Source organism: Coregonus lavaretus, assembly GCF_964263955.1.
Source record: "Coregonus lavaretus genome assembly, chromosome: 12".
NCBI classification, from domain to species: domain Eukaryota; kingdom Metazoa; phylum Chordata; class Actinopteri; order Salmoniformes; family Salmonidae; genus Coregonus; species Coregonus lavaretus.
The window spans coordinates 38,885,531-38,910,008 of record NC_139999.1 but is presented as its reverse complement, the minus strand read 5'-3'; the positions used below and the strand labels follow the sequence as shown (position 1 = coordinate 38,910,008).

The 24,478-nt window shown below is 42.3% G+C and overlaps 1 protein-coding gene across 1 annotated transcript in view; it reads left to right on the top strand.

Annotated features, from left to right (window-relative positions):
• LOC311138409 (paxillin-like) overlaps nt 1–24,478 on the top strand; it is a 50,124-nt gene that overhangs the window by 381 nt on the left and 25,265 nt on the right. The gene's annotated exons all lie outside the window — the stretch shown is intronic.

Below are 24,478 nucleotides of genomic sequence, written 5' to 3'. Positions count from 1 at the left end.
TACGAAAATTGGATTTTTGCCTTGGCGTCATGGACGGAGGAATAGGCTATTATTGTGAACTCCTGCTAGCTGTGAAGGAACGCTCCCAAATTTGTTTTCAAAGCCCAATTTGAACATAACGTTAGCAATGTACATGTACGGCCAGCTCAAGCAAGCAGGCATGGAGGGATTCAAGTGATTCAGCCTCTAGTTTTTAACCGCCTCGCCACATATCTGTTGACTTGCATATCAACTTTTTTAATTACATGACAGATTGCCAATTGGATTTTGCGAGTCGGTATGCAGCATTGCCGCGTATACAACATTGCTGACGGGCAATGCAACTAAATGATAACAGCGACTATGCATGCACTCATTTTGCAACATTCGCACTTTTCATGACATGAGGAATCTGGTGACCGAGGTGCACACCACTGCTACTTTACAAGTTGGGGCATTTGTTGAACCATAGATTTATAGCCTTAAAGAAATCTGTTCATTCTACTGCTCTGCTGCCGTTTTTCTCTTTGCTTCTACTTATTTAAAGAGTTCATGCTTATCTCTCAATGTATATTTTTTTTTTATATTGAATATTTCTGTTACCTTTCTTTTTTTAACACGCTAAGTTGTCGGAGGGCAGGACACATTTTAGGCTACAGCAGCAAGCTGGGGAGTTCTTTCCAAGAGCACCTGTAACTGTTTGCATCTGGGTTTCCCCTCTATCCTGGCCTGTCATATTTCATTTAAGCCAATTATGGGGTCCATGTACAGATGATGAGTAGGGAGTTCATTGTGCTATCTGAGGGCCGGTCATGCAGAAACAGAAGGCCCCCCGCCCAGTTGGACTAGTGGGGTTCATTGTGCATGCTGTCCACAGTGTGACACCATCTGTTGTCTTACAAAATATATTAATCTTATTTTACAATTAACGTCCTAGCTCCACACGAACTAACCAAGGCGTATGGGCAGATCAGTGTCAGCAAGCAACCTTAATGGGCTTATCAGTGAATAGTGGTGAAAACCTGAATAAACACGCCTCACAAAATGGCTAGCCTACAATACATGCTATTGGTTTGCTGTTAACAACATGGAATGGTTGTACTGTTGCTTCTGTCATCATTAGGGAACCCCCACAAGTGATTAGAGAAAGACCTTCCAGTTCATAATTGTATCAGTCTCAAAACAGACTACAGTATTGTGTTTACAGGTTTTGCACAGCCAGCTCACACTCATTCAGCAGTGCAATATTGCAGGGGGAAAATTGTATTTGTGGGTGTGTCTGGGTCTAGGTCTGTCTGTTGGACATGGGAACCATGAGGTTAAATTTAGTCAGTCATCTGAAAAACACATTATTGGATGCAAAAAATGCATTTAGTTGAAAGCTAAAAATGCATCAGAATAACATCTGAACTTCAAGACAGGTAATAAACTGTTCTGTAAAAGACATATACCTCATGCTATTATGATATTGATATGGGATACCATTTAATGTGAGGCCCCTTTTAAAGGTCTAATCTGATTTTTGATGTTAAAATTGTCGCGCCGACACTTGAAGGACTGAGTGAAGCGGTATCACATGAAATGCGCAAGAACAGCATCGTACCTACTGAGTCTTTTGCCTGATTGACACTATAGGGGACAACCTGAACCGTACTGTACTGGCTCGGATATATTATTTTCACATTGTCCTTTCCAGCACGCTTCCAGCAACTATGGTGGATGCATAACCAGGTCAGCTCAGTATAGCTCGGCTTTGCTCAGTTTGACTTGGCTCAGTAGTGTGAAAAGGGTAGTAGTTTGTTTTCCAATGGAGGAGAAAGTGGCACTTACCTATGTGACTGTGCCCACCTAAGTGGCATAGTTGAAATCATACCTATCTTCTAAATGACCAAAGGGAAATCACCCTTCCTTCCTAATGTTATCCTTAGAGTCCAAAGAAAGTCATACCTGAATGTTTGTCACACTAAACCCTGTCAATATTTATGGCCACACGGCTTGCGTCCCAAAAGGCACCCTATTCCCTACATTTTTACCGAATTAGAGTTTAGGACCAAACTTTACCAAGTAATTACTCAGTTATTTCATTGAAAAAGGACCGGGAAGGTTTATTCTAGGTAGGTAGAGGTATTTCATGAAAAGAGGGGCCAGCAAGTTCATCTTCATGTCTCTGAGGTGTTAAGGCGGCAGCCCCCACGTAGCCTCTCTCTCTCTCTCTCTCTCTCTCTCTCGCTTTATGGACTCTGTTGTCTATTTCTGGCACCCTCAGTCAAACCACACAGCCCTGACCTACGCTCCTGTGCATAAAAACACACACACACGAACACAGGAGGAGGATGAGAAGTGTATGCACTCGTCTCACACTAACATTCGAGCACACCCTACTTCCTACTCCTCTTAAATGTGTTTGCTGACTTGTCAGTGAGTGGATGTGAGAGGCAAAAACACACCAGACCAGGGACGGCCTGTTCAATAGGGCGATATGGGCGACGCACTGCCAAACGGGAAAAGGAAGGGATTTTTTTTCTAATCAATTATATCACGGCAACAGTAGTTATCAGTGTTGTAATCTATACGTCTGATCTGCCACAGTGCCACACTGCCACTAAATGTCGAATCAGGCTAAAGTCGTGCTTCAAATGGCTCCACCCCCTTTTGGGGCGATTTCAGTCAGATTGAAAATCGCCCAGAACTTCTGTCATAGACTCCCATGTAAAATCTATTTTTTTCAAATTTCAGAGCCTTCAATACAATCTCAATGGGTGTCTGTGGGCTTGCACTTACGCGCTTTCGTCATACGTTACGTAACCATGAACGTAACTGAGAAAAGAGTGGATTGTTTGAAAGAAGTTCCTTTTTGTCGGCGAACAAATGAAGATAAATTGGCAACGAAACAATTAGGACCTCCCAGACCAAATTTAATAATTCAACAGGTTTCTACTAAAGGCGGAAAGTCCTACACCCGAGGATTTTCCAAAAATTGGTACGAACGAAAAAAGACATTGCCACTCACTCAACTGGATGACGAGGGATACAGGCTAGCTGTCCGCCGCCACAACGATGAGGTTAGTGTTGATAATCACAAGTTTACTGGATGTGGATATGGTGTAATAAAGGCAGTTTATTCAGAGGTAAATATATCTGGAATCGCGTTCACGGACCCGTTCGTCAAACTCTTAGGGAGCTATAAATTAAGCCCCATTACTTACCATATCAGATAAGAGAAATTGCTGCAGCTACATATATTTTACATCCTGGCCCTACATAGTTCACTATTTGCATCACTTACCAAAATATTACATGTGGTCATATATGCTTGGAAAGTGGAGATGCCATAGAACGTCAAAAAAGTAAACATTGCTGGAGACACATTGCCGTTTTGGAGAAGACATCGCGTTTGCTAGCGAAGAGATTTGTTGTGGCAAATGAACTTGGGCTGGGAATTGCCAGGAACCTCACGATAAGATATATGCATCAGCATTGCGAGTCTCATGATTCTATACGTATTGCGATTCGATACTGTGATTTTATTGCGCACCATATGTCTGTTGCAGAGGGATCAGAAAGCCATGAGAACGAGTTTTGATCAGTCATGGAAATAAAAGTGCTGAAAACAAATTGGCTCCCAATGTGAAAAGATTGAGAACAAGCTATGAAGGAACAATAATGGTGTTTTGGTGCAGGTACAGCCAACTAGCGCTAAAATATTGCGATATTGTCAATACAGTATATCGTAAAGTATCACTATGTAACTCGATTTCTTTCACCCCAATCCCTCAAATTAACGGTAAATAACTGAATTGTTTGCCCCACATTTAGCTAAGATGTTTTAGTTAGTTAGCAGTCGCATCTACAATAGTTTACTGTCAATAACATGTCTCCAAAAATGACGTGGTGTCTCCAATTGTGTTGACATTTTACAATTGCAATGCGCATCCATGAGTATCCACTTTCTGTAGCTCAGCTGGTAGAGCATGGTGCTTGTAACGCCAAGGTAGTGGGTTCGATCCCCGGGACCACCCATACACAAAAATGTATGCACGCATGACTGTAAGTCGCTTTGGATAAAAGCGTCTGCTAAATGGCATATTATTATTATTATTATTATTATTATTATCTGAAGAGAGCCCCGAAACATTGTGTGCAGACATTTTATGCAATAAATGAAGTAGGTTCAATCTAGTAGTTCTGATCTTCTGATTGGTCCTGATGAGTTGGGCGAGGTCCCCTGCAGGCTACTGTCACTGTTGCATTGGCTCTGAGTCGGGTTCTCTGTCTTCAAATGTTCAGCCTAAGAGAGGGGATTTTTGTGTGTGTGTGTGTGTGTGTGTGTGTTTAACAGTGATGATGTGTGTGTGTGTGTGTGTGTTTAACAGTGATGATGTGTGTGTGTGTGTGTTTGTGTGTGTGTGTGTCCTCAGAGCAAGAACTCGTGAGTTGGAAGAACTGAGAGGCCTATGGCGTGGGTGTTGTCCTTGGCCACCTGCTGACAAGGCTGACAAGATAGGACCCTTTTGTCCATTGTTATTGGATAGGAACAGAACTTATAACCAGCTCCTGACCTAAATAGATCTTAGCACAACATTTTACTCAACATATCATATTCCATATTCACTATAACAAATATATTTACTACGACATTAGCAAGAACCGCCACATCCTCAGCCGGCTAATCCAGTGTGTGAAGTTTTGCGGAGTGTTTGAGTTAGCTTTGCGAGGCAAAGATGAAACTGAGGGCTCCACCAACCCTGGTAAGCCAACACTTTTGAGATCAGTCAATAAATGCTTCTGGTATTGACTTATATGCTGCCCCTGTCTTCATGTTGTTGCTGGACATATCTTTTTTTAAATGTGTGTAGGTCACCTAAATCATCAGAAAAATTGCCCCTCCTGAGAATTTTTTCAGGAGCCGCCACTGCACCAGACCACTCAACTAGTATTTTCTGTTATGTGTTATGTGCCATGTGTTCCACATTTTTACATTTACACTGCACAAAAAATATAAACGCAACATGTAAAGTGTTGGTCCCATGTGTCATGAGCTGAAATAAAATATCCCAGAAATTTTCCATGCGCACAAAAAGCTTATTTCTCCCAAATGTTGTGCACAAATTTGTTTACATCCCTGTTAGTGAGCATTTCTCCTTTGACAAGATAGTCCATCCACCTGACAGGTGTGGCATATCAAGAAGCTGATTAAACAGCATGATCATTACACAGGTACACCTTGTACAGGGGACAATAAAAGGCCACTCTCTAAAATGTGCAGTTTTGTCAGACAACACAATGCCACATATGTCTCATGTTTTGAGGGAGTGTGCAATTGGCATGCTGACTGCAACATCGTTTTAGAGAATATGGCAGTACATCCAACCAGCCACACAACCGCAGACCACGTGTAACCATGCCAGCCCAGAACCTCCACATCTGGCTTCTTCACCTGCGAGATCGTCTGAGACCAACCACCCGGAAAGCTGATGAAATTGTGGGTTTGCACAACCGAATAATTTCTGCACAAACTGTCAGAAACTCAGGGAAGCTCATCTGAATCCCGGTTTCAACTTTATCGGGCAGATGGCAGACAGTGTGGTGTCGTGTGGGCGAACGGTTTGCTGATGTCAACGTTGTGAACAGAGTGCCCCATGGTGGCGGTGGGGTTGTGGTATGGGCAGGCATAAGCTACGGACAACAAACACAATAGCATTTTATCGATGGCAATTTGAATGCACAGAGATACTGTAACGAGATCCTGAGGCCCATTGTCATGCCATTCACCTGCCGCCATCACCTCATGTTTCAGCATGATAATGCACAGCCCCATGTCGCAAGGATCTGTACACAATTCCTGGAAGCTGAGAATGTCCCAGTTCTTCCATGGCCTGCATACTCACCAGACATGTCACCAATTGAGCATGTTTGGGATGCTCTCGATCGATGTGTACGACAGCGTGTTCCAGTTCCCGCCAATATCCAGCAACTTCGCACAGCCATAGAAGAGGAGTGGGACAACATTCCACAGGCCACAATCAACAGCCTGGAGATGTGTCGCGCTGCATGAGGCAAATGGTGGTCACACCAGATACTTATTGGTTTTCTGATCCGCACCCCTACCTTATATGACCAACAGTTTCATATCTGTATTCCCAGTCATGTGAAATCCATAGATTAGGGCCTAATTAATTTATTTCAATTGACTGATTTCTTTATATGAACTGTAACTCAGTAAATCTTTGAAATTGTTGCATTTTATATTTTTGTTCAGTGTACGTTTTTGTCATTTAGGTGAGACAACCACATATCACATTTGTAGTAAGTAAATTTTTCTCAATAAAGAAGTTATCAGCAAAGTTGGTGTTAGTAGGAAAACCACTTTCTCCACATACCCATGCCGTCTTAACCATGTGCAGCATTGGAGCTAGCACATGGACAACCAGAGCAGTGAGAGCACTGTGAGCTACACTTACAGGTGCAATCTCAAAGATGTATGTCCTCTGTTACCACAGTACAAAAATTATACAAACAACCGATGCACATGCAATTGTCCTTACTCACTCACTCACTCACTCACTGTGACTGAGTGCACACAATACACTCAGAAAGCCCCACCCCTCCATTCTGCCTTGACAATCAATACCTTTTAGCAGAAATCAAAATTGTGCCTTTAAGAAAGCAGACGTGCTCTATTCCCGACTATGCACTTCTAGGACTAGGGTTATAGTGTAGCTTTACATCTGCACACCCACCACTACCACACCCTCAACTTCCGCAGGAATCCTGTGGTACACCTCACAGGAAGCTGTGTGCTCAGTCTCATTGACAGATGAGCTTGAGGCCTGATACCAGCCTGGCCAAATGCTGTTGCCTTTCTCTTCTGTCCTGGAGATCCCAATATCAACGACCAGGGCTGTGTCTACCTGCGTCCCAAATGGCACCCTATTCCCTTTATAGTGTACTACTTTTGACCAGGGCCCATAAAGCTCTGGTCAAAAGTACTGCACTATATAGGGGATACTAGGGTGCCATTTAGGACGCAACTTCTGTGGATTCACTGCAGAATCAGATCATGCAGGGCACCATGTGTGATGCCATCACTATATATTGTATGTGGTATGCTGCTGATTCTCTGTGGCCCAGGGCTTGTGGTGTTGCAGAGGGGCCTAACACGTCTCCCTCTCCTCTCTTATTCCAAGATACAGCATTACAGCTAGCCAAGCCCCCCACCCCCCATGGCTAGGCATGCACCAACAAGATCTGAATGTGAAATGGCCCCCTGCTAAATGTATATGTACGTGTGTACTCTGAAGCATCAGTGTACTCATGTCAGCTCATCTCATTAGTGTTGGATGATGCCTTTGTGACTCTCTGTAGGCCTTTTATCAAAAGCTAAAACAGGCCAGTTTGAAGTGCTGTTGGTGCACCAAGAGGAGTGGCCTGAGTGAGTTAACTCGTTGTTACCCCTGAATGAGAACTGAAATACATAGACTCTTCCTGTCATCTGGTTCTAATACTCACCATCACACTGCACACGGGACCACTACAATAGGCCTACATTTATGGGAATAGAATATGCTAGACATGGACATTTTAAAGGGCTTCTGTCTGTGTTGTGAGAGGGCTCAGTGGAATATCTTAGTTGTCACTGTCTGTTTGTCAGTCTTGGCGTGTGGGGCGGAGGGAGATGGCCTGAGGGCCCATGAGTCATTTCCTCTCGTAATGCAAAGCACAGCAGCCCTATGGCTCTGAGCCTGACTTGATCTGTGTACCTGCCTCTGCAACCCTATGGGTCTGACTGGGTCTGTGTACCTCTGACCTATGTGTAGCCTATGTCTGGGAGGCTGCATGTGACTGAGTGCTTTCTTGCATGTGTGTGTCTGTGGTGACGCGTAAGTGACTGGGACTAGTGAGGCACGGTGACTTGTGCTTCAGGTACTTCTAAGACTGTTTTCCCAGGTACTATTATTCCTTGACTAAAAAGCACTTTGGAAGGAGAATCTCCATTTGAAATGGCTGTTTAGTCCAGGACTAGGATTAATCTAAGTCTGGGAAACAGGCCCCTAACATTCCAAATATTATGTAGTCTTAACTTTAAGATTCACATGTTCTATTAGTCACTTGTGGGACAATGTGGTAATGTCTAAATGTGGCCATGCCCATGTCTAAATCTTCCCTTTCTAGTGGTAAGTGAGAAGTAGCCTATGACTGGTAAGTTAGTCAGTATAGACGTTCAACAAAGTCCTCCACTTGAAATAACCACTCAACGTTGATGATATCAGTTTTTCTGAAGAAACATCTTATTTTTCTTCCAATGTGGTGGTGACAATGCCTGTGAATTTCACCCAACATTTTAGGTTAGCTACGAAACAATCACATCTATGTACACTGAAACGACTACCGCTAGTACAGACCACAAAACAATGCCAGTACAAACTTCAACCAAACACCTCTAAATGAGCAATCACCATAATACTGCAGTGCCTCTGTACGTATGTGGAAAAGAGAACCTGTAGATGAACATGCACACATTGAAACAGCCAAACACTTCAAAGGCCTAACTTCACTGAGGAGGAGGAAACAGCTGTTTCAGAGCTAGTGAAAGGGCGTGGCAGGCGTTTCAAACTTCATCCGTCAAACAGCACACTGTCCTCCTGTATTTGGGGGCCTGCACAATACAGTCCTTTTATTAGGTGTGTGTGCGTAACAGTGCATTTGTTCTTATGTGGAGTTCTAAGGAGAGTGAACGAAATGTGCGGATGGTGGAGAGGTTATGTAGGTTCCAATCATCTGCCTGATCCAGTTATAAGGAGAGCTGGACCAATCCAGACCCAATTTCCAGTTGGCTCCTCTGACAACACTGATTACAGATTAGAGTTATAGCCCACTGCTGCAGGAGATGGGACTTCTACTTCTACGGAAACAGGTTTCCAGGCCAACTACTGCTTAATAGAAGCCTCCCGTCCTCTTTCCTCAGTACGAACCCTTTCACCCTCTCACTCTCCCTCTCTCTGGCACTTAAACAGCACTGATTGTTTTCCAGCCGATGATGTGGCCTTGCGGAATGTTTGTCAGAGCTTTATGGTGTTTCAGGGGCCGTCCCCCTCCTCTCCCTCTTATTGTGTCCAAGCGGAGGTTGACAAAGGCAGCCTTGTCAGACCCTGTGATCCACACTGGCCTCCAGAACAGAGACGGCAGAGACGAACATCAGGTTGGTCAGTGGTCTAGTCAGCAGCACCCAAACCCATGGACCAGTATGTCTAGGCCTAGTCAAGTGTTAAGTCAAGCCTCTTGCTCGTCGTAAACAGTGTGGATTCTTATGCATCTCTGTAAATTTCGTGAAGGTTGTAATCATTTACACAAGTTCTAGTCCCAGAAATCCACACAATGGTTTGAAAACATTGCATTTGGGCTTGGTCATTTGTTTATGGGTTGGAGAGAGAAGCAGAATCTAGAGTGAAGTGTGAGATAGAGTAGGGTAGAGAGAACGTAAGTGGGTCTGCCCCTGTGCAGCAGTGTTTGATCTCTCTAGAGTTGGTACAATATCTTGGAGAATCTTTGACCTGGGTTGTGTTCATTAGGCACCAAACGGAAGAAAACAAACTGAAACAGAGAGGGACTACCGGAACTAGTGTCCAATGAGAAACGTGTTTTCGTTTTTCATTGCAACTAAGTGACCTTATGAATACGACCCAGGACTTTTCTGGTGCGTCATTAATTGAGATGTTTTTATTGCTTACAGTGAGGGGAAAAAAGTATTTGATCCCCTGCTGATTTTGTACGTTTGCCCACTGACAAAGAAATGATCAGTCTATAATTTTAATGGTAGGTTTATTTGAACAGTGAGAAACAGAATAACAACAACAAAAATCCAGAAAAACGCATGTCAAAAATGTTATAAATTTATTTGCATTTTAATGAGGGAAATAAGTATTTGACCCCCTCTCAATCAGAAAGATTTCTGGCTCCCAGGTGTCTTTTATACAGGTAACGAGCTGAGATTAGCAGCATACTCTTGAAGCGAGTGCTCCTAATCTCAGCTTGTTACCTGTATAAAAGACACCTGTCCACAGAAGCAATCAATCAATCAGATTCCAAACTCTCCACCATGGCCAAGACCAAAGAGCTCTCCAAGGATGTCAGGGACAAGATTGTAGACCTACACAAGGCTGGAATGGGTTACAAGACCATCGCCAAGCAGCTTGGTGAGAAGGTGACAACAGTTGGTGCGATTATTCGCAAATGGAAGAAACACAAAAGAACTGTCAATCTCCCTCAGCCTGGGGCTCCATGCAAGATCTCACCTCGTGGAGTTGCAATGATCATGAGAACGGTGAGGAATCAGCCCAGAACTACACGGGAGGATCTTGTCAATGATCTCAAGGCAGCTGGGACCATAGTCACCAAGAAAACAATTGGTAACACACTACGCCGTGAAGGACTGAAATCCTGCAGCGCCCGCTAAGGGGACAGGACAGCGTCACCGCATCAAAGGGACGATGGACGGGGCCATGTACCGTCAAATCTTGGGTGAGAACCTCCTTCCCTCAGCCAGGGCATTGAAAATGGGTTGTGGATGGGTATTCCAGCATGACAATGACCCAAAACACACGGCCAAGGCAACAAAGGAGTGGCTCAAGAAGAAGCACATTAAGGTCCTGGAGTGGCCTAGCCAGTCTCCAGACCTTAATCCCATAGAAAATCTGTGGAGTGAGCTGAAGGTTCGAGTTGCCAAACGTCAGCCTCGAAACCTTAATGACTTGGAGAAGATCTGCAAAGAGGAGTGGGACAAAATCCCTCCTGAGATGTGTGCAAACCTGGTGGCCAACTACAAGAAATGTCTGATCTCTGTGATTGTCAACAAGGGTTTTGCCACCAAGTACTAAGTCATGTTTTGCAGAGGTGTCAAATACTTATTTCCCTCATTTAAAATGCAAATCAATTCATAACGTTTTTGACATGTTTTTCTGGATTTTTGTTTTGTTTTTCTGTCTCTCACTGTTCAAATAAACCTACCATTAAAATTATAGTGGGCAAACGTACAAAATCACCAGGGGATCAAATACTTTTTTCCCCTCACTGTACATTCTGGATAGCAACATGGATGTGCACAGGGCCCTGGAAAGATGTTTCTAGTACTGCATTGGTGCTTGAGCATGGCGAAGTGTTTGGATGTTACTGCACTTCGGTTACAGTAGAGGAAGTGTGGGCCACATAGGCCTAGGCTATGTGTTAAAGCCTTTTTAATTATTGCTGTGGCCAAGGGCTCACTTGAAAAAGAGATGCCCATCGATCTCATTTTGACCTACATTTAAAGGATGAGAGCGTTTGTGTGTTTGGAGAGTCCCATCTGAGGAGCGAAGTACTCTGGGTCATTTTCTCTTAAAGTCTGTCTGTGTGCGTGCATGCATTTGTTCTCATGTAAAGTCATTATTTTGAAAATAGTATGGGTAGCCATGCATGTCATACTCCATCCAGTAATATTCTAATGCTCCTAATAAGTCTCTAATTAGCCTTACTGAACAATTTTAGTATGTGACGGTGCAATTATGGGGCTGTGTCTGAAATCTGTCTTACCTACTACTTAAACTGCATACTGTGTACTAATCATACTACACTGAACATCACTGTTAGTAAGCATTTCTCCTTTGCCAAGATAATCCATCCACCTGACAGGTGTGGCATATCAAGAAGCTGATTAAAAAGCATGATCATTACACAGGTGCACCTTGTGCTGGGGACAATAAAAGGCCACTAAAATGTGTAGTTTTGTCACACAACACAATGCCACAGATGTCTCAAGTTTTAAATTGAAATGTTTCTTACAGAAGAAATATGAAAAGCATATGCATAACCATTGTAGCAATTGAAAGGGAACAGTTCGGAGATAATTGGAAAATTATTAGACCAAATGTGAGTACACAACAGTTCACCTGACACAAGACTGAATCCAAACATTACACTGTTGATTTTATGTGCATTTTACATTTACTGTATGTTTCGCCGCATTTGTTGATTTAACAAAATCTGAAAATACTCTGGATACATTCAGTAACATAAGACTATTCCTGGAAAATGTGGGTAGGTGCAACTTAAGACAAAACAATTACAAGGGTTTGAGTGAGATGACTAACTGGTGTCTCCAAGTGGCCACACACCTCTCCAAAGTGTGCACAGTTCCTAAGCAATTTCAATGCACTTTTATGACTCAAACAAGAGTCTTCAACTATCTGTGCCATTGAAGAACTAGAACAAGCACACTTGTAGTTGTTTGGAACACAACCCTGCATCCCCGCCGTCACACAATTACTGTTGTTGTTTACACAATCCAAAAACAGTCCATTGTGATTTATAATCTGGGTCAGGTGGGCATGATTTAGAAGTTTGTTCTATTGCCAACATGACGACAGTGCCTTCAGAAAGTATTCACACCCTTTGACTTTTTTCACATTTTGTTATGTTACAGCTTGAATTTAAAAAGGACGAAATCAAGATTTTGTGTCGCTACACACAATACCCCATAATATCAAAGTGGAATTATATTTTTAGAAATTCATTTAAAAATGAAAAGCTGAAAGTCTTGAGTCACTGTGTTCAACCCCTTTGTTATGGCAAGCCTAAATAAGTTAGAGTAAAAATGTGCTTAATAAGTCATATAATAAGTTGATTGGACTCAATTCTGTGTGCAATAATACTGTTTAACATGATTGTTGAATGACTACCTCATCTCTGTACCCCACACATACAATTATCTGTAAGGTCCCTCAGCAGTGAATTTCAAACACAGATTTAACCACAAAGACCAGGGAGGTTTTCCAATGCCTTGCAAAGAAGGGCACCTATTGGTTTAAAAAAAAGCAGACGTTGAATATCCCTTTGAGCATGGTTAAGTTATTTATTACACTTTGGATGGTGTATCAATACACCTAGTCACTACAAAGATAGAGGTGTCTTTCCTAACTCAGTTGCCGGACAGGAAGGAAACCGCTCAGCAATTTCACCCTGAGGCCAATGGTGACTTTAAAACAGTTAGAGTTTAATGGCTGTGATAGGAGAAAACTGAGGATGGATCAACAACATTGTAGTTACTCCACAATACTAACCTAAATGACAGAGTGAAAAGAAGGAAGCCTTTACAGAATAAAAATATTCCAAAACATGCATCCTGTTTGCAATAAGGCACTGAAGTAAAACGGCAAAAAATATGGCAAAGAAATGAACTTTATGTTCTGAATACAAAGCGTTATGTTTGGGGAAAAACAGCATATCACTGAGTACCACTCTTCATATTTTCAAGCATGGTGGTGGCTGCATCATGTTATGGGTACGCTTGTTATCGGCAAGGACTAGGGAGTTTCTTAGGATAAAAAAAATACGGAATAGAGCTAAGCACAGGCAAAATCCTAGTGGAAAACCTGGTTCAGTCTGCTTTCCAACAGACACTGGGAGATTTGCTTACCCAGACAACATCGAATGTTCCTGAGTGGCCTAGTCACAGTTTTGACTTAAATTGGCTTGAAAATCTATGGCAAGACTTGAAAATGGCTGTCTAGCAATGATCAACAACCAACTTGACATGGCTTGAATAATTTTTAAAAGAGTAATGTGCAAATATTGTACAATCCAGGTGTGCAAAGCTCTTAGACTTACCCAGAAAGACTCACAGGTTTAATCGCTGCCAAAGGGTGTTCTAACATGTATTGACTCAGGGGTGTGAATACTTATTGAAATTAGATATTTTTGTATTTCATTTTCCATAAATTTGCAAACATTTCTAAAAACATGTTTTCACTTTGTTGTTATGGGTGGGTGGGTGAGAATCTATTTAATCAATTTTGAATTCAGGCTGTAACACAAAGAGGAATAAGTCAAGGGGTATGAATACTTTCTGAAGGCACTGTAGCTAAGTTATAAAATACGATCTTAGTGTTACGCTTCACGTAAGGCAATTCAGACAAACCAATCAGATTTTTGGTGCTCATTGAAAGGAGTCATGAGTGCATTCAGGTGCTTGTGCCACGGCGAAATGTCTTTACAATAAACAGACTAAATCTCAATCTGTTCAGAATAACCCAGGGTATGACGCCATGTCATCTTGTAACTGTACATCAAAAATAGTGATCATAAACATTGACACTGTTTATGACATGAGTTTTATGCTATGGAAATATGAAGTGCACATTTGGACATGGGTGTTTGGCTTGCTTGTATGACATCAAAGCGGTATTCATTATAATCCTCAATGCCTCATCTTTCGAAATACATCAAGTCATTTTAATTTACAGCAGTTCCCTCACTCAGACAACAAAAAATGTTGCCCAACTGCCGGCAGGGGTGGGGCCAAGTTCTTGTAGTGCGCGGTGCTCAAGTTCAGAACGGCTGTCAGTCAAAACCCATACAGCGCTGTGAAGCGCAGAGCCAGAGCTCTGACGTCATGTATAGCATGTTAGTGTACAGCCACTACATTCCAATTTAGGCGCTTATAGAGCTCCATAGGGGAGGTGTCATAATACCCATAAAACCTAGCAGTCAAACAGGGAAATGGTTCCAATCCTTTTTCCACCATACATTTTTTCCATAGGGGAATTTAGAAACACTTAAAATAAGGGCTGTGTTTCGTGTAGGCTTACCATGGCGTGACGTTTTCATGACCATATAAATCTCTCTCGGACAAGGTGATTTTTATCAATATATTCGGCTCTATTTACTCTCAGGTTCAAGAAATATTCTAATTGGCATCAAAGTAGACATCATGCAAGACTACAAATCCCCGCAAGCTCCAGCGCATCATCTCTAGCTGACACCTTTGCTAACAGTTATTGTGTTGATTTAAAACTTGCACAAGACAGTTCACAGAATTGTAAATGGAAAGAAATGTAGCCAATTTATTCATTACAAAATTTAGCTAACATTAGATAGTTCATTGAGAGATTCTTACCTTAGCTCGATTCGGCAGTCTCATCCAGATCATCATGGCATTTGTAGTTCTTTATGATAGCCACGTTATCAAAATGTCACTTCAGGGTAAGCTTACACGAAACCCAGCCCTTATTTTAAGTGTTTCTAAAATCGATTGAAACCATTTCTTTGTTTGACCGCTAGGTTTTGTGGGGATTATGACTCATACTGTGGTACTCTATTAGTGCCCAAATCTACAATTTTCAACCCGCATAGGGGTACGAGTGTAAAGGGCTACACCATACAACATTTTAGAAATTTCACTTATTTCATAAAACGTTATATTTTCGCATAACCAAAAAGCCTACTATTTAGAACGCAAGTATGGGTATTCGGACCCGGCCAGTGATTGGTATTGAGAGTGGTTAAGATTCTCTAGTCCCATCCCTCAGCTGTATAGCAGAAAAGTGGCGGGGTGCTTGCTTTATTTTAGTTTGAAACCCAGATTGCCCCTTAAACCCTTTTAAAAATTATTTTCTGAAATCAGTTCTGTAATTGGCTCATCCAGGTTTGCAGTTTGGGTGGTCTGTCCTGTCCAGAGCATGTGTATGGTGAGGTTGCCTGTGTGACTGTTTACACTAGTGTTAGTGGTACTAGGCACCTGTGAATATTGTAGCAGAAGCAGCTGGAACCACTGATGCACATACCATTTCAACAGGCAAGAGCCTTCTGCTGCCTACCACTGACCTGGAGGTGTGGGGGTATGTAGGGGATATCTCATCAAATAGCTTGCCAGCTCGGCTCATGTCATATTCAAAAGCCACTCTGCTGACTTAACAGTTTTAGTCAACCTACTCTGATGCTGCAGGCTCAACACTTTTAAAGGCATTTAGTGTTCAATCAGGAAAGCTTTACCTACTGGTAGCCTGCATATGTAGGATCTTAATTTTAGTCCGTTTGCTACAGCAGGAAAATAATCCTGCAGCAACATGACGTGAATTATTATGTGGAATTCACTACAAGTTTGCATTTCCTGTTTTTTCAGCAACAAAAGTGATGAAATGAAGATCCTACATCTGTATATCAGAATGTACCTTCTAAATCTCTGCTGAAGTGTTCAACTCATTGGAGAACCAACAGCCTTCTAAACATATGAGCAGGGTCATTTCTGCCTTTATTTAATCCTCACACCTTCCCCTTTTCCCTTCCTTGCTTTCTTGCCCGTCAAACACCTATATTTTCTCTATCTACCCGCCCCCTCGCTCTCTCGTATATAAAAAGCGAGCAGGCGATAGCATGTTAGGAATTCCTTGCTCACCTTGCTGCCCATCAGTTAAGACGATGAAGGGAAGGAGAGATCGAAGGGGAGGAAGAGTGAGTGGGGACATACAGTTTATGCAGATATATAGAAGGGAGGAATGTTCAACAACCTAACCATGGAAGATTCTCTCCATCTTTCACTCCCTCTGTCCATTCTCTTGTTGGGATGCCTGTTTGACATACTGTATTATGGCCTATTACAATACATGTCCCTATACCAAGTAGCCTATTTTCAAGATGGGAACACAACACAATGACATTTAAAGTCCTCATGTTGACTTCCCATTCTGCATAACAGTCCCTCTCTCTCTCTTTCGCGCTCTTCTAACAACTCAATGTCGCCCTCTTCAGTCTGCAACAGACACTGGTTGATCTAGAATGAAGCAGAATGGTGAACAAGACTACTGATACCCATATAGGTGATAGCATCTATCTATTTTATTTCCTAAGAAGTGACACATAATATCATCCAGCATGAACATGTATAGTGAATAAAACATTTATGGCTTACTTAGGTGAATAATTAAGTGATAATGCATGAGAAGCCGGTGTTTGGAGGATATATTGGCACGGGTGTTGTTTTATACAACGGGTTACCAACATATTCAAATAATGATTGACGTATTTTCATTTACTTTATTTTGATGAATTTATTCATAATATTTCATCCTTCCACAAGATATAGGCCCGACACAAATCTAGGGTTGCTACCCAAGCTGGCTGGTCATTCGTTCTATCGGTTCGATTGCCAGAGACGCGACCCAGTCGTTCAGTCTTTTTGTTCTGTATCTATGGATGCGACCCAGTCGTTAGTTCGTTCTAAATGTTCCATTGCCATACTGGCTGGCAACGTTCTTATCCCTTGCTTGCTAGCTAGCCAACTACGGCTAACTTAAAGTCACGTCAAACAGTGCAGCCAGAATAACAACAGTAGCTGCATTTGCATTTATTTAAGCTGTTTTTTATTTGAATACATCCATAACAATGACCTAATGAGCTGGAACGACTGCAAACTAGCTGCACTTCGTTTCACCTTTTTTCAATTGACATTTCTTTGTATATATCCATAAAAATGATGCCAGCTGATTCATGATTTTCGACTGGCTGAGAAACGCTGCCTGCCTGTCTGTCTCGTCCCGACACGTTCATTACTATGGGACAGCTGGAGATCGAATTTGAATATTGAAACAATGTTGCAAATGTCGGAGAGACAGACAAGGTTTATACAAATCTCCGCTGTTGAAAACGAAATGTTAGTCTAAAAGAAATGTGAGATAATGTCTAGATGCTTTTTATAGTGGAGATCAAGTTTATAAATTGCCTGGCTGGGCTGATGAGACAGTGGATTGCGCAGTAATATGGAACAGAGTAAATAGGCATTTTAATGTCATAGATTTAGCCTGTGGTAACTTGTGGCATAGACACCGGCTGGAATGCGGTTTTAACCAATCAGCATTCAGGATTAGACCCACACATTGTATAATTGACGACATGCTCCGATGGAGCGTTTTGTCTGTTGTGTTAGTGGCAAAGCGATTTTGTTAGCTAATTGTAGCCTAAAAGCAAGGCATTGTTTAAGACATGCTCATTGAAGACACATTGACTATAGGCAGTGTCTTGGCAAAGGCCTTCTTTTTAGCTGTGTGGGTAGAAAATGGGGCCTGAGTGGGTAGCACTGAGAGCCTACCAAGAGGAAGTGTACTCCCGAGCGGCGCAGTGGTCTAAGGCACTGCATCGCAGTGCTAGCTGTGCCACTAGAGTTCCTGGTTCGAATCCAGGCTCTGTCGTAGCCGGCCGCGACCGGGAGACCCATGGGGCGGCGCACAATTGGCCCAGCGTCGTCCAGGGTAGGGGAGGGAATGGCCGGCAGGGATGTAGCTCAGTTGGTAGAGCATGGCGTTTGCAACGCCAGGGTTGTGGGTTCGTTTCCCACGGGGGGCCAGTATGAAAAATAAATAAATCATGTATGCACTCACTAACTGTAAGTCGCTCTGGATAAGAGCATCTGCTAAATGACTAAAATGTAAATGTAAATGTAAGGCCATTTTCTATAGCAGAATTGGCTATGTGGGCAGGATATCCTGTCTGAGATCATTTTTTTTTTTCTCGTCTTAATAACTAGGGGCTGGGAATTGCCAGAGACCTCACGATACGATATTATCACGATACTTAGGTGCCAATACGATATGTATTGCGATAGTGTTTTTATTGCGATTTGATGTTAAATATATTGCTCAATATACTGTATGTCTGCTGAAAGTGCTGAAAACATGTTGGCTCACTATTTAAAAAGAAGATGTAGAACAAGCTGTAGGATAAAAATACCGGAGTTTTGGCGCAGGTACAGCCTACTAGCGCTTGCTAACGCTACCTAGCAACAACAACAAATATTTGTTTTCCTTTTTTTTTTCTTTTTTTTAATTGTTAATTTGAACAGGGAGGGAGTCTCCACAGTCACACCAACCCACTTCTACACTCCAGGGAGGAGCCTCCCCTCTCTCTTTCGCTCTGTGTCTCTAACTCTTTCTCTCTCCCCTGTCTGGCCTGGTAATGAATCCTAAGTGACTCTATGCTCAAGGCGGCATCGTAATAAATAGAAAAACACTCAATGTTAATTTGAACAGGGAGTCCACGGTCTAGCTCTCTCTCTCGATCTCTTTCAATTATCTTTTCTTTGTGTTGTGGCACCCTTCAACTAACCTATCTTGGCTTACAGGTTTCACTTCATTCAGGTGTAGTAGGCCTATTGTTCAGTATTTGGTTATGATGTACTGCAAGGAAAAACCTAGAACCTTCTTTATGGTTGCTGATCCTGCAGTTTGGTCATGCTCTTCACCCAAGTACATAAAGCTCTGGTGGTGTGTATATATATAGGGGCTTTAGACTTCTTATTTTAGCTAGGGGGTCACTCAACCTCTTACCCGGGGGCTCAAGTCGCCCTAGTTACCGTCTGTTGGGCAACTGGTTTATGAACTTGTTCTCTAATACGGCTCATATCTTTTTACTGTATTACATTTATGAAATGTATTCCATCCGTGATGTTCTCTTCCAAAGGTGTCAGCATTTTTTCAAGGGAAGAGGATTTGTTTAGTATGCAGAGGTTGAAATGCTGTCTCCCAGCTGTAGGCGATTCGAGGAGACACTCCCTCATTCGGGGTACTTTTAACTTTACTGCAGTTTCATTCCTGGCCACTGAGGGGCTTAGTTCCAGACAGGAGTGCACGGTCCTTGGCCATGATCCAATATGCACACTTAGTCAATGATGCTATGTATTTGGCAATGAGAGGCTTTGAAGCCACCGGTCGGCCATACTGGCACTCCCCAGAAGGAGCAGTCCTCTATAGGAATTAATGGAATTCTACAGTATTTCAATTAAATGTATTAAAGTATAATTTTTTTTGTAGTGGGGACAGTAACATTAGTACTTTCAAAAAATTATACTTTAAGGAATATGTTTTTATATTTTTTTATGTTAATGTTTAGCTCACATAATATCATTTAAAAGTAAGCTTTAAGGTGTCTGTAATAGCATAAAAGAGGCAAAAACAAATGTCGACATTAATAAATGCATTTCTATAGCTTCCAAAATATGTTTTACACTGGTGGGAGAGTGCCAAAATGGAGGTGCGGTGGCTTCAAAACAGCGCCCCCTATCAGTCATCTAGTGTGTAAATAAAGAATTGCTTCGAATTCATTCCCAATACAGTGCCTTCAGAAAGGATTCACACCCCTTGACTTTTTCCACATTTTGTTGTGTTACAGCCTGAATTCAAAATTGATTAAATAGATTTGCTGTGTTAGTCTGAATTTAAAGTAGATTAAATTGTGATTTTGTGATTTTGTGGGGTGGCAGGTAGCTTAGTGGGTAAGAGCGTTGTGCCAGTAACCGAAAGGTCGCTGGTTCTAATCCCCGAGCCGACTAGGTGAAAAATCTGTCGATGTGCCCTTAAGCAAGGCACTTAACCCTAATTGCTCCTGTAAGTCGCTCTGGATCTGCTAAATGACGTAAATGTAAAATGTGTCACTGGCCTACACACAATACCCCATAGTGTCAAAGTGGACATTGGAGTTCAGGAGTAAACATTTGCTTAACAAGTCATATAATAAATTGCATGGACTCATTCTTTGTACAGTGGGGGGAAAAAGTATTTAGTCAGCCACCAATTGTGCAAGTTCTCCCACTTAAAAAGATGAGAGAGGCCTGTAATTTTCATCATAGGTACACGTCAACTATGACAGACAAATTGAGGGAAAAAATCCAGAAAATCACATTGTAGGATTTTTTATGAATTTATTTGCAAATTATGGTGGAAAATAAGTATTTGGTCACCTGCAAACAAGCAAGATTTCTGGCTCTCACAGACCTGTAACTTCTTCTTTAAGAGGCTCCTCTGTCCTCCACTCGTTACCTGTATTAATGGCACCTGTTTGAACTTGTTATCAGTATAAAAGACACCTGTCCACAACCTCAAACAGTCACACTCCAAACTCCACTATGGCCAAGACCAAAGAGCTGTCAAAGGACACCAGAAACAAAATTGTAGACCTGCACCAGGCTGGGAAGACTGAATCTGCAATAGGTAAGCAGCTTGGTTTAAAGAAATCAACTGTGGGAGCAATTATTAGGAAATGGAAGACATACAAGACCACTGATAATCTCCGTCGATCTGGGGCTCCACGCAAGATCTCACCCCGTGGGGTCAAAATGATCACAAGAACGGTGAGCAAAAATCCCAGAACCACACGGGGGGACCTAGTGAATGACCTGCAGAGAGCTGGGACCAAAGTAACAAAGCCTACCATCAGTAACACACTACGCCGCCAGGGACTCAAATCCTGCAGTGCCAGATGTGTCCCCCTGCTTAAGCCAGTACATGTCCAGGCCCGTCTGAAGTTTGCTAGAGTGCATTTGGATGATCCAGAAGAGGATTGGGAGAATGTCATATGGTCAGATGAAACCAAAATAGAACTTTTTGGTAAAAACTCAACTCGTCGTGTTTGGAGGACAAAGAATGCTGAGTTGCATCCAAAGAACACCATACCTACTGTGAATCATGGGGGTGGAAACATCATGCTTTGGGGCTGTTTTTCTGCAAAGGGACCAGGACGACTGATCCGTGTAAAGGAAAGAATGAATGGGGCCATGTATCGTGAGATTTTGAGTGAAAACCTCCTTCCATCAGCAAGGGCATTGAAGATGAAACGTGGCTGGGTCTTTCAGCATGACAATGATCCCAAACACACCGCCCGGGCAACAAAGGAGTGGCTTCGTAAGAAGCATTTCAAGGTCCTGGAGTGGCCTAGCCAGTCTCCAGATCTCAACCCCATAGACTTTCAACTCCCTCCAAAGATTTTCTGTGTTGCCCAGCGACAGCCCCAAAACATCACTGCTCTAGAGGAGATCTGCATGGAGGAATGGGCCAAAATACCAGCAACAGTGTGTGAAAACCTTGTGAAGACTTACAGAAAACGTTTGACCTGTGTCATTGCCAACAAAGGGTATATAACAAAGTATTGAGAAACTTTTGTTATTGACCAAATACTTATTTTCCACCATAATTTGCAAATAAATTCATAAAAAATCCTACAATGTGATTTTCTGGATTTGTTTTCCCTCATTTTGTCTGTCATAGTTGACGTGTACCTATGATGAAAATTACAGGCCTCTCTCATCTTTTTAAGTGGGAGAACTTGCACAATTGGTGGCTGACTAAATACTTTTTCCCCCACTGTATATATCACATTTACATAAGTATTCAGACCCTTTACTCAGTACTTTGTTGAAGCACCTTTGGCAGCGATTACAGCCTCGAGTCTTCTTGGGTATGACGCTACAAGCTTGCCACACCTGTATTTGGGTAGTTTCTCCCATTCTTCTCTGCAGATCCTCTCAAGCGCTTGGATGGGGAGCGTTGCTGCACAGCTATTTTCAGGTCTCTCCAGAGATGTTCAAGTCCAGGCTCTGGCTTGGCCACTCAAGGACATTCAGAGACTTGTCCCGAAGCTACTCCTGCATTGTCTTTGCTGTGTGCTTAGGGTCATTGTCCTGTTGGAAGGTGAACCTTCACCCCAGTCTGAGGTCCTGAGTGCTCTGGAGCAGGTTTTCATCAAGGATCTCTCTGTACTTTCCTCCATTCATCTTTCCCTTGATCCTGACTAGGCTACCAGTTCCTGCCGCTGAAAAACATCCCCACAGCATGATGCTGCCACCACCATGCTTCACCGTAGGGATGGAGCCAGGTTTCCTCCAGACGTGACGCTTGGCATTCAGGCCAAATAGTTAAATCTTGGTTTCATCAGACCAGAGAATCTCATGGTTTCTCATGGTCTGAGAGTCTTTAGGTGCCTTTTGGCAAACTCCAAGCGGGCAGTCATGTGCGGTTTACTGAGGAGTGGCTTCCGTCTGACCACTTTACCATAAAGGCCTGATTGGTGGAGTGCTGCAGAGATTGTTGTCCTTCTGGAAGGTTCTCCCATTTCTACAGAGGAACTCTGGAGCTCTGTCAAAATGACCAGAGAATCACAATCACCTCCCTGACCAAGGCCCTTCTCCCCCGATTGCTCAGTTTAGCCGGGTGACCAGCACTAGGAAGAGTCTTGGTGGTTCCAAACTTCTTCTATTTAAGAATGATGGAGGCCACTGTGTTCTTGGGGATCTTCAATGCTGCAGAAATGTTTTGGTACCCATCCCCAGATCTGTGCCTCGACACAATCCTGTCTCTGAGCTCTACGAACAATTCCTTCGACCTCATGGCTTGGTTTTTGCTCTGACATGCACTGTCAACTGTGGGACCTTATATAGACAGGTGTGCCTTTCCAAATCATGTCCAATCAATTGAATTTACCACAGGTGGACTCCAATCAAGTTGTAGAAACATCTCAAGGATGATCAGTGGAAATAGGATGCACCTGAGCTCAATTTTGAGTCTCATAGCAAAGCGCCTGAATACTTATGTATTCTGTTTGAAATGTTTTTAAAATTTGCAAAACTTTATTAAAACCAGTTTTCGCTTTGTCATTATGTGTTGTGTGTAGATTGATGAGGAAAATGATTTATTTAATAAATTTTAGAATAAGGCTGTAACGTAACAAAATGTGGAAAAAGTTACAGGGTCTGAATACTCAGTGGTGTAAAAATACTTGAATGTATTACTTAAGTAGTTTTTTGGGGTAGCTGTACTTTACTTTTCTATTTATATTTGTACGTACTTTTACTTCACTACATTCCTAAAGAAAATAATGTATTGTTTACTCCATACATTTTCCCTGACACCCAAAAGTACTTGTTACATTTTGACAGGAAAATGGTCCAATTCACACACTTATCAAGAGAACATCCCTGGTCATCCCTACTGCGTCTGATCTGTCGGACTCACTAAACATTTACATTTACATTTACATTTTAGTCATTTAGCAGACGCTCTTATCCAGAGCGACTTACAGTTTTTTTTTTTTTTTTTTAATACTGGCCCCCCGTGGGAATCGAACCCACAACCCTGGCGTTGCAAACGCCATGCTCTATCAACATCCCTGCCGGCCATTCCCTCCCCTACCCTGGACGACGCTGGGCCAATTGTGCGCCGCCCATGAGTCTCCCGGTCGCGGCCGGCTGCGACAGAGCCTGGATTCGAACCAGGATCTCTAGTGACACAGTTAACACTGCGATGCAGTGTCTTAGACCACTGCGCCACTCAGGAGACAAGTGCTTTGTTTGTAAATTATGTCTCAGTCTTGGAGTGTTCCCCTGGCTATCCGTCACAAGAATTGTGCCATCTGGTTTGCTTAATATAAGGAATTTGAAGTGGTTTATACTTTTTACTTTTGATACTTAAGTATATTTAAAACCAAATACTTTTAGACTTTTACTGAAGTAATATTTTACTGGGTGACTTTCACTTTTACTTGTCTTTTTCTATTAAGGTATCTTTACTTTTACTCAAGTATGACAATTGAGTACTTTTTCCACCACTGTGAATACTTTCCGAATGCACTGTACACTGGAGTTTCTTACCAAGATGACAATGGATGTTCCTGAGTGGCGTAGTTACAGTTCTGACTTAAATCTGCTTGAACATCTATGGCAAGACTTGAAAATGGACATCTAGCAATGATCAACAACCAACTTGACAGAGCTTAAAGAATTTTGTACAATCCAGGTGTGCAAAGCTCTTAGACTTACACAGAAAGACTCAACTGTAATTGCTGCCAAAGGTGATTCTAACATGTATTGACTCGGGTGTGAATACTTATGTAAATTATATATTTTTGTATTTAATTTTAAATACATTTGCAA